General features: G+C 43.7%; 1 protein-coding gene across 2 annotated transcripts in view; it reads right to left on the bottom strand.

The window, feature by feature from the left end:
• Positions 1-12,039, bottom strand: part of LOC117524068 (carbohydrate sulfotransferase 8-like) — a 936,330-nt gene that overhangs the window by 168,533 nt on the left and 755,758 nt on the right. The window lies entirely within an intron of this gene.

The raw sequence follows: 12,039 nt of genomic DNA, 5'->3' as shown, positions 1-12,039 counted from the left end.
TTCCGGTCAGGCTGGGATTTGAACCAAGGATCCTCTGGTCTCAAGCCCAACGCTTAACCACTAGACCATCACCTCCCCTTTTGCTGACTTACTTTTCCAGGTCCTTGGCCTGAGTTCCACCCAACTTTGTATGTGGATGGAAGTTTACCCTGGAATTGTCCTTAAAGGTCAAGGTCAGTGGGGTAAAAACATACATTTTTCAGTCTGATTGCACCAAATCTGGAACATGTATTGAGGGAGGTTTCAGGGATTGTCTAGGCAAGGCCATGACAATCACTGGGCTATCAAAAATAGTTGGGGGCCAAAGGTCAAAAATTGATTTATTCATTACATTTTTTTCACTCTGATTTCACCAAATGTGTCCGACTATGAAGGTGGCTTCTAGAATTGCCCACTTAAGGTCAAATTTGCCACAACTTCCATCACTGAGGTCACTGTCATGTGCTCTTGTCTGTTTGTTATACACCTTCCAGGTCCTTTTGCTGATCCATCCTAACGGGTATGTCAGTGAAGGTTTACCTCGAAAGTGCACTTAAAGAATTAATTTTGGTAAAGGTCAAGGTAAGGAATTTGATTTTCAACAAGGACCAAATGTGGCACAAAGTTCTGTGGATTCTCAAGTGACTTTGCAAGGTCAGTCATGGGTGAATCCTTTGGGTGAAGGTCAAAGCCATTGCACTCAAATCTGATCTTGACATAGTCTTCATTGCTCACAGGGCCTGTGATGGAAATTAGGAGCAGGTATGGCTGAAGTTGCCTGTCTCGTTGTCTGTCTGTCAGTTCCTTTCATTCCCTGGTGGTCATCAAGGCTTGACTTTAGCATCCAGCTGATTTAGGAAGAGAAACAAGTACGCATTAATTCTGAGGTGGCATATTGTCAGACTGCACTACAGAAACAAAAAGGCCTGATATGACTGGCAGGTTTCATACAGCTTTTTAATTGGTTTCAGAGCTCCGTATCGATTCACTGCTTCAAAAATTGGGGGATCTTCCTTTTAGCAGACGACACATCAGGTAAACACCAGCAGCATTGGTGTCATTATACCTCATGGACAACAGAGGATGCCAAGATGAAGAGATGTGGAGATGTTTTTATTTGTCAGAGGTTGTGTTTGTGAGCGAGCTGCAGACGGGAGAAGCCGGGCTGCCTCTCCCCCGTTCCTCCTCTCACACGGGCTGCTGCCGCCGCTCTGAGAGCAGAGGGACAGCACGGTGTAATGAGCAGGATTACTGAGGGAGACTGGCAGGAATAGCACGGTATCAAAGGAAATCCAGTCAGCGAGGGATAGTCAGACGACGCTTTGCTTCTTTTATTCATTGGCTGCGCACGCAGAGTGACCAGCTCACTCTCCTGCTGTCAACCCTGTCATTATCCATTAGTGTGATCCAGCCTCGCCTGGGACCGCCCACCGCTGCTGGCATGTGTGGTGTGTGCTTGCGTATAGGTTGTGGTTTTGCCCTGCAGGTTCACCGAAGATTTTCTGAGATGATTGTTGGAGCCGTGATAGCGGCTTGTTAGTGCAGTGAGTTTAATAGGCAGCAGAAAAGCCTCCATTAAGAAGACAATTCAGAGTAGATGGATCAGTTCCTGGGTTTTGAGAGGTTGGTCCTACAAAGTGTGTCTGTGTGCATGTGTGTGTGTTTTATTAGGCCAAGTGCCAAGTGCGTGATTCATATTACATTTGTAATTCTGCATGATATGATTCCAGGCTCACAAAATTAAGAGGAACTGTTTTTTTCCTCCACTCTTCATCATTGCATGATATTGTTGAATAGAAAAATACTCTATGGGCACTCAGAGTCATACCTCTACTGAATGCCTATCCACAAATAGAAAAAATGTATTCCCGTTATGTGTATGAACGCAAACATTTAATGGCGTCAATTATATGCAAAGTGAAATCTGTTCAAAAACAGCTTCTACTGTTATTGCAAACCAACCAATTTACCTACAAATTAATAACCTGCTTCAACCAAGACCCACTCGTTTCATTAACTTTCATTAGTTTTATTCAAGTGATCTTGTGCATATATCTCACGTGGGAAGTTGAAATCCAAGGCAATTTGAAATTCCACCAGGGCAAATTGCCATTGGAACTTTCCCAAGGGGAATTTCAAATTCCCCTTGGGAAAGTTCCAATGGCAAGTTCCCCCTGGGGGAATTTAAATTCCACAAACCAATATAAGGGAGTTATCATCATGAAAATAATAATACAAATAAAATTAAGCACAGATACTAAAATAATGAAATATTTCATATCAAAACATTATACCTCTAATATATAAAACTGAGCGCATGTGTGTGCATGTGTGTTCGCTATGCACAGCCACAGTAATTAAGCAATCGATAGCAAACTTGCTGTGTGACTGGGGCCACCAAGGGGGAGATCACTGGGGCCCTTAGGTTGAAAGCGTACGTGCATGAAAGTGTACACACACACACACACACACACACACACACACACACACACACACACACACACACACACACACACACACACACACACACACACACACACACACACACACACACACACACACACACAGAGTCATCCCTTTATATTAGATCACAACCCGCTCACTGGAGCCCTTATTTTCGCAGTTCATGTGGTACTCAGGTCAGGTTGCAAACTACCACACTTTACTTTCTACGTAGTAGCAGGTGGCTAGGGTGCACTTTAATTACAATCCAAACGGACCAGTGTGCACTGCGTGCAAGTTACGGGGTCCATTTTTTCAGTTAAATTGTACCTTCTGTGTACGGCACTCCAGAGCATTGCTGTGATACGACATGCTTTCACATTTTATCATCATTCACTTGAGTCTCATGAATGTCCCAAATTGCTCTATGAAAATTAACGATGACACACAATGCAACTTACTAACCTTAAGTAAAGTGACATGAAATATACAATGACATGGCTAACAGTCTTGTATAAAGTACCTCAAAGTGATATTTGAGTGAAAGTACAGTAAGTATCTTATCATAAATTACTTTGGTAAAAGTTAAAGTCTCCTTTAAAAATATTAGTTGACTAAAAGTCTTAAAGTATCTGACATTTACTGTACTTTATTATCAGAAGTAAATTTCTCATATCAAATGTACGTTAAGTAAAAGCATTTAGTTAAAGTAAAATCCAAAATGAGTGGAGAGTGAAACAGCGACAGGAAAAGAAGCCAGTGTGGTGTCTGGAGAAACCAGGAGGAGGCCTCAGCCCCTATAAAAGGCTGGATCGTTAATTACATTCAATTAATTACAATCCATGACAAGTGCACCTGGAATAAAACTTGCCAAATGCCAGTACGGGTCTGGATTGGATCCACTCTAATGACCCTTCTGAAGGTATAAGGACCACCAAAATTTGTCCTCAAAAATACACACACACACACACACACACACACACACACACACACACACACACACACACACACACACACACACACACACACACACACACACACACACACACACACACACACACACACACACACACACACACACAGTTGGTTTAGCATAACAGCTACAGTAGAAAGCACTTAAGCACTAACAGGATCTTCAGCATGTTAAAAGAGAAATAAAAACACTTCCTGATAATAAGCTGTTTGTGTGCTAATGAGAGAGCACGCAGCACATCATCTTAACACAAGATTATTGGAGTAACGACACTCTGTGTCACAGCACAGTTCAGTAATGAAGGGTGGAAATTGACCATTTGTCTAGACTGTGGATTGAAATAGAGTCAGATCAAAATAGAATCGAAATGGAGCAATGTGACAGGGACAGCGCTTGTAATGACAGCCACGACACAACTTTCACCACCTGAAAGAACTATTACAGCATTTTTACACTTTTAGTTCTAGTAAATGTCTTTCATTGTAATTTAAGCTTCATTTGAGTTGATTCTACATTGTTTTGGCTATTCAATGTTTTCATGCATATGTAAATACAAGCTTTGATATATATATGGTTCGTCACGTTCAGTTGCATAAAAATATGTATTTAATTTATCATTTAAAAATTTGATTTTCAACCTTATGTTCCATTTTCACAATTAACTTTCTGTATTCACCATCAGATTGACAAAAATGTTCATGTTCTCTTGTTCGACAGATGGTAGAAGTCCATGCCTTTCTGAAACTGACTATCAGGCAGCACATCCCTCATGGAAAGAACCCCCCCCCAAAAAACATGCCACCTTTGACAAAGCAGCTGTCCATTCTGTCAGTGTGTTTGGAACGGCCGAACCACATTTCCCACCTATATAAGATATAATTTGGAAATGTCTGCAGCGCCGCTTTCAAGAATTGGTTCAGTTCTGCACAAGCAAAACTTTCAAGAGTGGAGAAACAAATGTGGTTTCATTTCATCTTGCAGTAAACGGAAAAACACAACTCATCAGAAATTGCACCCCTGAGAATTGAAATTGAGTCAAGTTGCGAGAAGCCTGACAGCTCACACCACGACTCACCTTTTACTCCCTGAGTCTGCGGCTGAGTGAGTACATGAAAGTACGCGAGTGTGCAATAAGATTACGGAGGCTGGGCCTGAGGCGTTGCTCTTTTTTTTTTCTCCTCCTAGCTTAGCTGTGATCCCTGAGGAGGGGCGGGTAACGGGCTAGAACCGCCGGGCTGGTGGAGATCCAGACGAGATGGACAGGAAGAGAGAAGTGTGTATGCACAGCGCGGGTGAGCACATAAAGGGGGGTGGGTGGGAGCACAAACATATATCTTGTCAAAAAGGGAGAAAGAAAGAGACATGAAAAAAAATGAAGAAAGACAAGTGGCAAATGAAGGAAGAATAAAAAATTATAGGAAAATATTCTGATGACCATGTCAGAGCAGGTAGTTCAGTGGGATCAGAGTTGGACTGTCAATATGTAGACCTGTGTTCAATTCCCGGCCACACAACCTATCTGTGCCCTTGGATTAAAAAGATACATCTGGACTGTCTCAGGTCCACCAGCTGGAACTGGGTATCGGCTTTGGCTGGGGAAGTAATCGGTGATGGACCAGTGTCCTATTTCAGGGGGAGTCACAGACTCTCGTTCGCTTCATGCTTTTGAATGTGAGGATAAGCACAGGCACCAGTGGGCCTCAGGGCCTGTATTGGAGGATTCTTAATATGATTAGGTCTTTGTTTTCCTCCCACAGTCCCTGAAAGTGCATAACACAGGTAATCAATAAAAATCAAATCAGTTCTTTCTTTTTAAATTTTTTCAGATCAATATATAAACCATATTTTCAGTGTTATTTCACAGTGTTACAATGTTATTGTACCAGGTTAGCCTGAAAATAATCTATCAAATGTCTGCGATCCATCCATCCACTCACTCACTCACCCTCAACCGCTAACTCCAATTAAGGGGCTGGACTCTATCCCAGCAGTCATATGGCATGAGGTGAGGTACACCCTGGACAGGACATCAGTTTGTCGCAGGGCCACATACAGACAAACAAACACATACGAGGTCTATTAGAAAAGTATCCGACCTTATTATTTTTTTCAAAAACCATATGGATTTGAATCACGTGTGATTACATCAGACATGCTTGAACCCTCGCGGGCATGCAAGAGTTTTTTCACGCCTGTCGGTTACGTCATTCGCCTGTGGGCAGTCTTTGAGTGAGGAGTCGCCCACCCTCTCGTCGATTTTTTCATTGTTTAGGAATGGCTCAGAGACTGCTGCTTTGTTTGATAAAATATTTTTCAAAACTGTAAGGCACAACTGAGTGGACACCATTCGATAAATTTTTTACCGAAAACCAGCTGAATTTAACGGCTGATGAGAGATTTTGGTCTGGTAGTGTCGCCGTAAGGACGGCCCACGGCGCCTGACGGCGATCTGCGCTTCGAGGCAGCAGCGTCTCACCGTTTCAAGTTGAAAACTTCCACATTTTAGGCTCTGTTGACCCAGGAAGTCGTCAGAGAACAGAGAACTTTCAGAAGAAGTCGGCATGAGGAGTTTATTCGGACATTCCATTGTTAACGGACATTTTGTAATGAAAGAACGTGTGGGCAGAGTCGCATGTCGGGCCGGACCCAACCGCGGGGGGTCGCGACAGGAAAAACACCTCCGTTGGAAACCTTAACGGGCAAGTTGGAACATGCCCAAGCTGTTAAACAATTTCTCAGTTACTCACTTGTTGAAAGCCATCAAAAGCCGCCTGAAATTTCCAAATGGTTTTCAACACGGAGGTGTTTTACCTGTCGCGGCGCACACAGATTCGCCAAGTCGTCACGGAAACGACTCTGTGAATTTGCGCGCACGTCTTTCATTAAAAAATGTCCTTAAACAGTGGAATGTCCGCATAAAGTCCTCATGCCAGCCTCTTCTGAATCTTCTCTATTCTCTCACGACGTCCTGGGTGAATTAAGCCTTAAATTAGGATGTTTTCAGGTCAAAACAGGCCGACGACGGTGCCTGGAAGCGCTGCACGACGCCGCACTCCGTGGGAAGTCCTTACACCGACAGAAACACCCCATAATCTCTCATCAGCCGTTAAACTTTTCACCGAAAACCAGCTTAATTTCTCGAATAGTATCCACTCGGATATTCCTCACAGGTCCAGAAAAATTTTGATAAAGCAATGCGCGCCGTCTCGAGCAGCGTGTGAAACAAAGGAATTCAGCCGAGAGGGCGGGACCACATCTCACTCAAGGCCTACCCACAGGGAAATGACGTCACCGACGCGTGAAAAAACTCACACATGCGCACGAGGGTTCAAGCATGATTGGTGGAATCGCACGTCATTCAAATCAATATAGTTAAAAAAAAATAAAAAGGTCGGTTTATTGTCTAATAGACCTCATACACACTCGCCCTCACACCTATGGACAATTTAAAGTTTCCAGTCCACCTAACGTGCATGCCTTTGGATGTGGGAGGAAGCTGGAGCAGCCAAAAGTCTTCTTGAATATGATGCCTCAAGCTTGGTGCACCTATTTTTGGGCAGTTTGCCCATTCCTCTTTGCAGCACCTCTCAAGCTCCATCAAGTTGGGTGGGGAGCGTCTGTGCACAGCCATTTTCAGATCTCTCCAGAAATGTTCAATCAAATTCAGGTCTGGGCTCTGGCCGGGCCACTCAAGGACATTCACAGAGTTGTCCTGAAGCCACTCCTCTGATATCTTGGCTGTGTGCTTAGGGTCATTGCCCCACTGAAAGATGAACCGTCACTCCAGTCTGAGGTCAAGAGCACTCTGGAGCAGGTTTTGATCCAGGATGTCTCTGTACATTGCTGCATTAATCTTTTCCTCAATCCTGACTAGTCTCTCAGTTCCTGCCACTGGAAAACATCCCCACAGCATAATGCTATCATCACCATGCTTCACTGTAGGGATGGTGCCTGGTTTCCTCCAAACATGACACCTGGCATTCACACCAAAAAGTTCAATCTTTGTCTCATCAGAACAGAGAATTTTGTTTCTCATGGTCTGAGAGTCCTTCAGGTGCCTTTTGCCAAACTCCAGGTGGGCTGTCATGTGCCCTTTGCTAAGGAGTGGTTTCCGTCTGGCCACTCCACCATACAGTGGATGTATGGTGGATTACTGCAGAGATGGTTGTCCTTCTGGAAGGTTCTCCTCTCTCCACAGAGGAATACTTGGAGCTCTGACAGAGTGACCATCAGGTTCTTGGTCACCTCCTTGACTGAGGCCCTTCTCCCCCGATCGTTCAGTTTAGATGGGCGGCCAGCTCTAAGAAGAGTCCTGGTGGATCCAAACTTCTTCCATTTATAGATGATGGAGGCCACAGTGCTCATTGGGACATTCAAAGCAGCAGAAATGTTTCTGTACCCTTCCCAGATTTGTGCCTCAAGACAATCCTGTCTACAGACAATTTCAAGCACTTCATGCTTGGTTTGTGCTCTGACATGCCCTGTCAACTGTGGGACCTTATATGTAGACAGGTGTGTGCCTTTCCAATTCATGTCCAATCAACTGAAATTACCCCAGATGGACTCCAATTAACCTGTTGAAACATCTCAATGATGATCAGTGGAAACAGGATGCACCTGAGCTCAATTTTGAGCTTCATGGCAAAGGCTGTGAATAGTTATGGACAAGTGATTTCTTAGCTTTTTATTTTTCATAAATTTGCAAAATCTTAAAGAAACCTTTTTCACATTGTCATTATGGGGTATTGTGAGTAGAAGTTTGAGGAAAAAATGAATTTCATCCATTTTGGAGTACTGAATGGATGCACTTTAATGTGGCTTGTTGTCTTAATGTCATTGTCCTAATGGATCATTTAAGAAGTTTGGGCTCCAGTATTTCCATCAAGTGAATTTTTCGTGTTATTTAATTTTGTATGCTAATGGTGATTAGAGTTGCCACCTTTCAGAAATGAAAATAAAGTACGCCCACCACCGCTCCTCAGGGTCACTACCACCACCCAAGGAGGGTTATATTTAATTCTGAAAAAAGCATTTTGTCATACTTAAAGCTTTAAGTGCTTTATTAACATGAAACCGTTAATGATAAACTGTGCAGTCACTGCAGTGTTCAGTAATAAACATAAATATTAAGGAAAACAGACCAATTCAGGGTTTTCATGTATCCCATAATCTCTTTCGCACCAGAGAGTCGCTGCAGTCAAACCAACATAGAGAATCCACATGATGACAATTGCAAATAAATATTATACTACAAAAATGTAATTTTTTATGCTTTTCACGTTAATAAGAGACTGCATGCATGATTCCCTGGAAACTTGCTAAAACAATTATAACGAATAATCCATGTGTGCTACGTTTAATCTGAATTTAATAAACGGAAACCGAATTTCAGACATATTATATATATTAGTCTCGAACAAAGAGGACAAAGTCTTGTAAAGGACAATAATCAAGACGTTAAAGAGTAAACTTCACTTTCCCACAGAACGACATGATCAGGAAGCGAGCGTAGCTCACAGCAGCTCCCATTGAAAATAACAGAGAGACAGCCTGTGATTCTCACGTTTACATAAAATAAATGCAGTAACAACGTCTATAAACCCAGAGAATATATTCATGAGAGTTTTAGGCAAAATATAAAGATAGTTTTATGTTGCGGTGTTAATGGTGTTGTCCATGTGCAGCGGTTAAAGTGAAGCCTAATCAGAGCGTCTCAATGCAGTTCTCAATGTTACTGAGATCTCGCAGCATGGCGAACTCTTCAAAGCTTTGCGTGATTTGAAACCTGAAAAGGGCAAATAAGTTTGATCTTTAAAGTAGGACTTTTTTTTACTGTAAGAACAAATAAAAAATAAAAATACTTGTTTGCCTACAGCGAGGTGATGTTCCACGTCCCAACAGCCAGAGGCTGTGAGTGCAGACCGGGCTGCCGGGCCACCTGCCCTCGACTGCCACCCAATCCTCTCTGCACCTGACCCCCATGGCCCCCTCTGCAGGTGGTGAACCCACAGGAGTGGAGGAGTGGAGGAGTTTAAGTATCTTGGGGTCTTGTTCACGAGTGAGGGACGGATGGAGCGTGAGATTGACAGACGGATCAGTGCAGCATCTGCAGTGATGCAGTCGCTGTATTGGACAGTCGTGGTGAAGAGAGAGCTGAGCAGGGGGGCAAAGCTCTCGATTTACCGATCAATCTACGTTCTGACCCTCACCTATGGTCATGAGATTTGGCTCATGACCGAAAGAACAAGATCGCGAGTACAAGTGGCCGAGATGAGTTTCCTCCGCAGGGTGGCTGGGTGCTCCCTTAGAGATAGGGTGAGGAGCTCGGTCACTCGGGAGGAGCTCAGAGTTGAGCCGCTGCTCCTCCACATCGAAAGGACACAGCTGAGGTGGCTCGGGCATCTATTCCGGATGCACCCTGGACGCCTCAATGGAGAGAGGTGTTCCAGGCACGTCCCATCGGGAAGAGGCCCCTGGGAAGACACAGGACATGCTGGAGGGACTATGTCTCATAGCTGGCTTGGGAACGCCTCGGGGTTCCCTTGGAGGAGCTGGGGGAGGTGTGTGCGGATCGGGAGGTCTGGGCGGCTTTGCTTGAATTGTTGCCCCCGTGACCCGACCTCGGATAAGCGGAAGAAAATGGATGGATGGATGTTTTCCTACAGTTTGCCTTGTATTCATTGTCACTAACACTGCCAAGCCAGGGGTTTGACGCTTACCACTCACGTCTGTACATTTGCAAATGTTTTTGCTTCTTTGGATGTGGTGGAGTTTTGGGTGTAGACATGCCAAGCAACCAGGCAACCTGTGACAGGACCAGAAAGGTGGGCACACAGAGATGCAGACGTGAAAGTCTGAGGTCTACCTGTACCTCGTGTTGGGTTCTCGCTACAGGACCCGACAGGAGGTACAGAGATGGCATTGGCTGCCCTTAATATTTCCTGTGATTTATTTTGTTCATTATTCAGTTTTGATGAGTGTGTGAGTGTGTGTGGGACAATTTACGTCCCATATTGAATCAATAAGGGATGGAACAATTAATTGTTAAATAAAGGACAGTTCTGTATTTTAAGGGAAGGGTGGTAACCCTACCAGTGATAGCCCTTTTAGCAGCTATTGGTAGCTTGATGATGTTCCATCGAGTAAATCCACGATTATTGAGGGAACAAGGTGGTTCTAATTTTTCATAACCACACCCAAGCCACCTCTTAAGAAAACCAACTGCCTAGCTCCCCCAAAATATACTTGAATAAATACCTCAAACCAAGGTTTGCCTGTTTTTAGATGATCGGTAACTGAGATGGTGGCATGTTCAGGCTTTATTCATCTCACTCAGGTCATACAGGGTCTTGCCTGTGTAGATTAGCCAGGATGTAAAAAGAGTAAACTGTCAACACCTCAATGCCCACAACAGCAATTTTTTGGGGCTTCAAAGTGACTCTTCCCTGTCTCTTCAGAAAATCTGTGGATGATGTCACACAGTAGCTCATCAGAGAAGAAGGATGTTGATGAGGCTATTGTGATGGCATTCATTTTTTCCCAAGCAACAGTTTGTGTCAAACCAGGTGAGCGGTTGTCAAAGGGCTGTGATGTCATCACTTCAGAGATCTGTCATATCCGCTGCACAGGAAATTTTGCTGAGTAAAATTTACTCTGCTGCAATAGCATTTGATCCCAGTCTAAGTAGAGTAAATTACACTCTATCATAGAGTGAATCAGCTCAACAGTTGTCACAGCCTGAACGGTCTGCCCCTAAACACTGGTCCGCCCTGTCTCCACTGTGCATGTGTCATGCTGGAGCCCAGCCACAGGTGTGACACAGAGTCTCTCCACCCAAAGTGATCAAATGGATTAAATGGATTATTAATCATCAGATGACAAGATAAAACCTCTTGAATCATTCTAAAGTCAGTTTTAAGCAGAAACAAAGCTTTAAACGGTGATGCATTGAAATGTCCGACACGCAGTGAACACATCAGCTAACAGCTTGTGGAGCCGCGCTGCTCTGATCGTTTCCTCCATCTGTTATGATGGAATAATGCTGAATTTATGCGGACAGGATTGTTGTACAAAAGCTTCAGATATCTGTCGCTGAGACAGATGATGACTGGAGTGCAGTTTGAAGTAGAAACGAGTTGATTATCAGTGAATCGTGACTGATGACGTAAGCGCAGTGACGTCAGGGCTAATGGGGGACCGTTCAGTTTGCGACACCATCTGCTCAATGCAAGTGGTTTTACTCCAGTAAGAGTTGATTTTACACCTGCAGTGGGGAATAAGTTTCATTACACTAGAAGTCTTTCAGAAAGCGCTGTAACTAGGTTTAAGGATATGATTCCTTCGTTATGTTCTCTAATGTCATATACCAACACAGAGCAGAGTAGCTACCTAAACTCTGTAAGGGAGTTAGAGTATCTCGTCAATAGTTTTACATCCTCTTTGAAGACAACTTTGGATGCTGTAGCTCCTCTGAAAAAGAGAGCTTTAAATCAGAAGTGTCTGACTCCGTGGTATAACTCACAAACTCGTAGCTTAAAGCAGATAACCCGTAAGTTGGAGAGGAAATGGCGTCTCACTAACTTAGAAGAAAAAGAGTTTGTTGCTCTATAAAAAAGCCCTCCGTAAAGCTAGGACATCTTTCTACT

Source organism: Thalassophryne amazonica, chromosome 2 (assembly GCF_902500255.1).
Source record: "Thalassophryne amazonica chromosome 2, fThaAma1.1, whole genome shotgun sequence".
Taxonomy (NCBI): domain Eukaryota; kingdom Metazoa; phylum Chordata; class Actinopteri; order Batrachoidiformes; family Batrachoididae; genus Thalassophryne; species Thalassophryne amazonica.
Note: the sequence above shows the minus strand (reverse complement) of the source record. Positions and strands in the feature narration are given on the sequence as shown.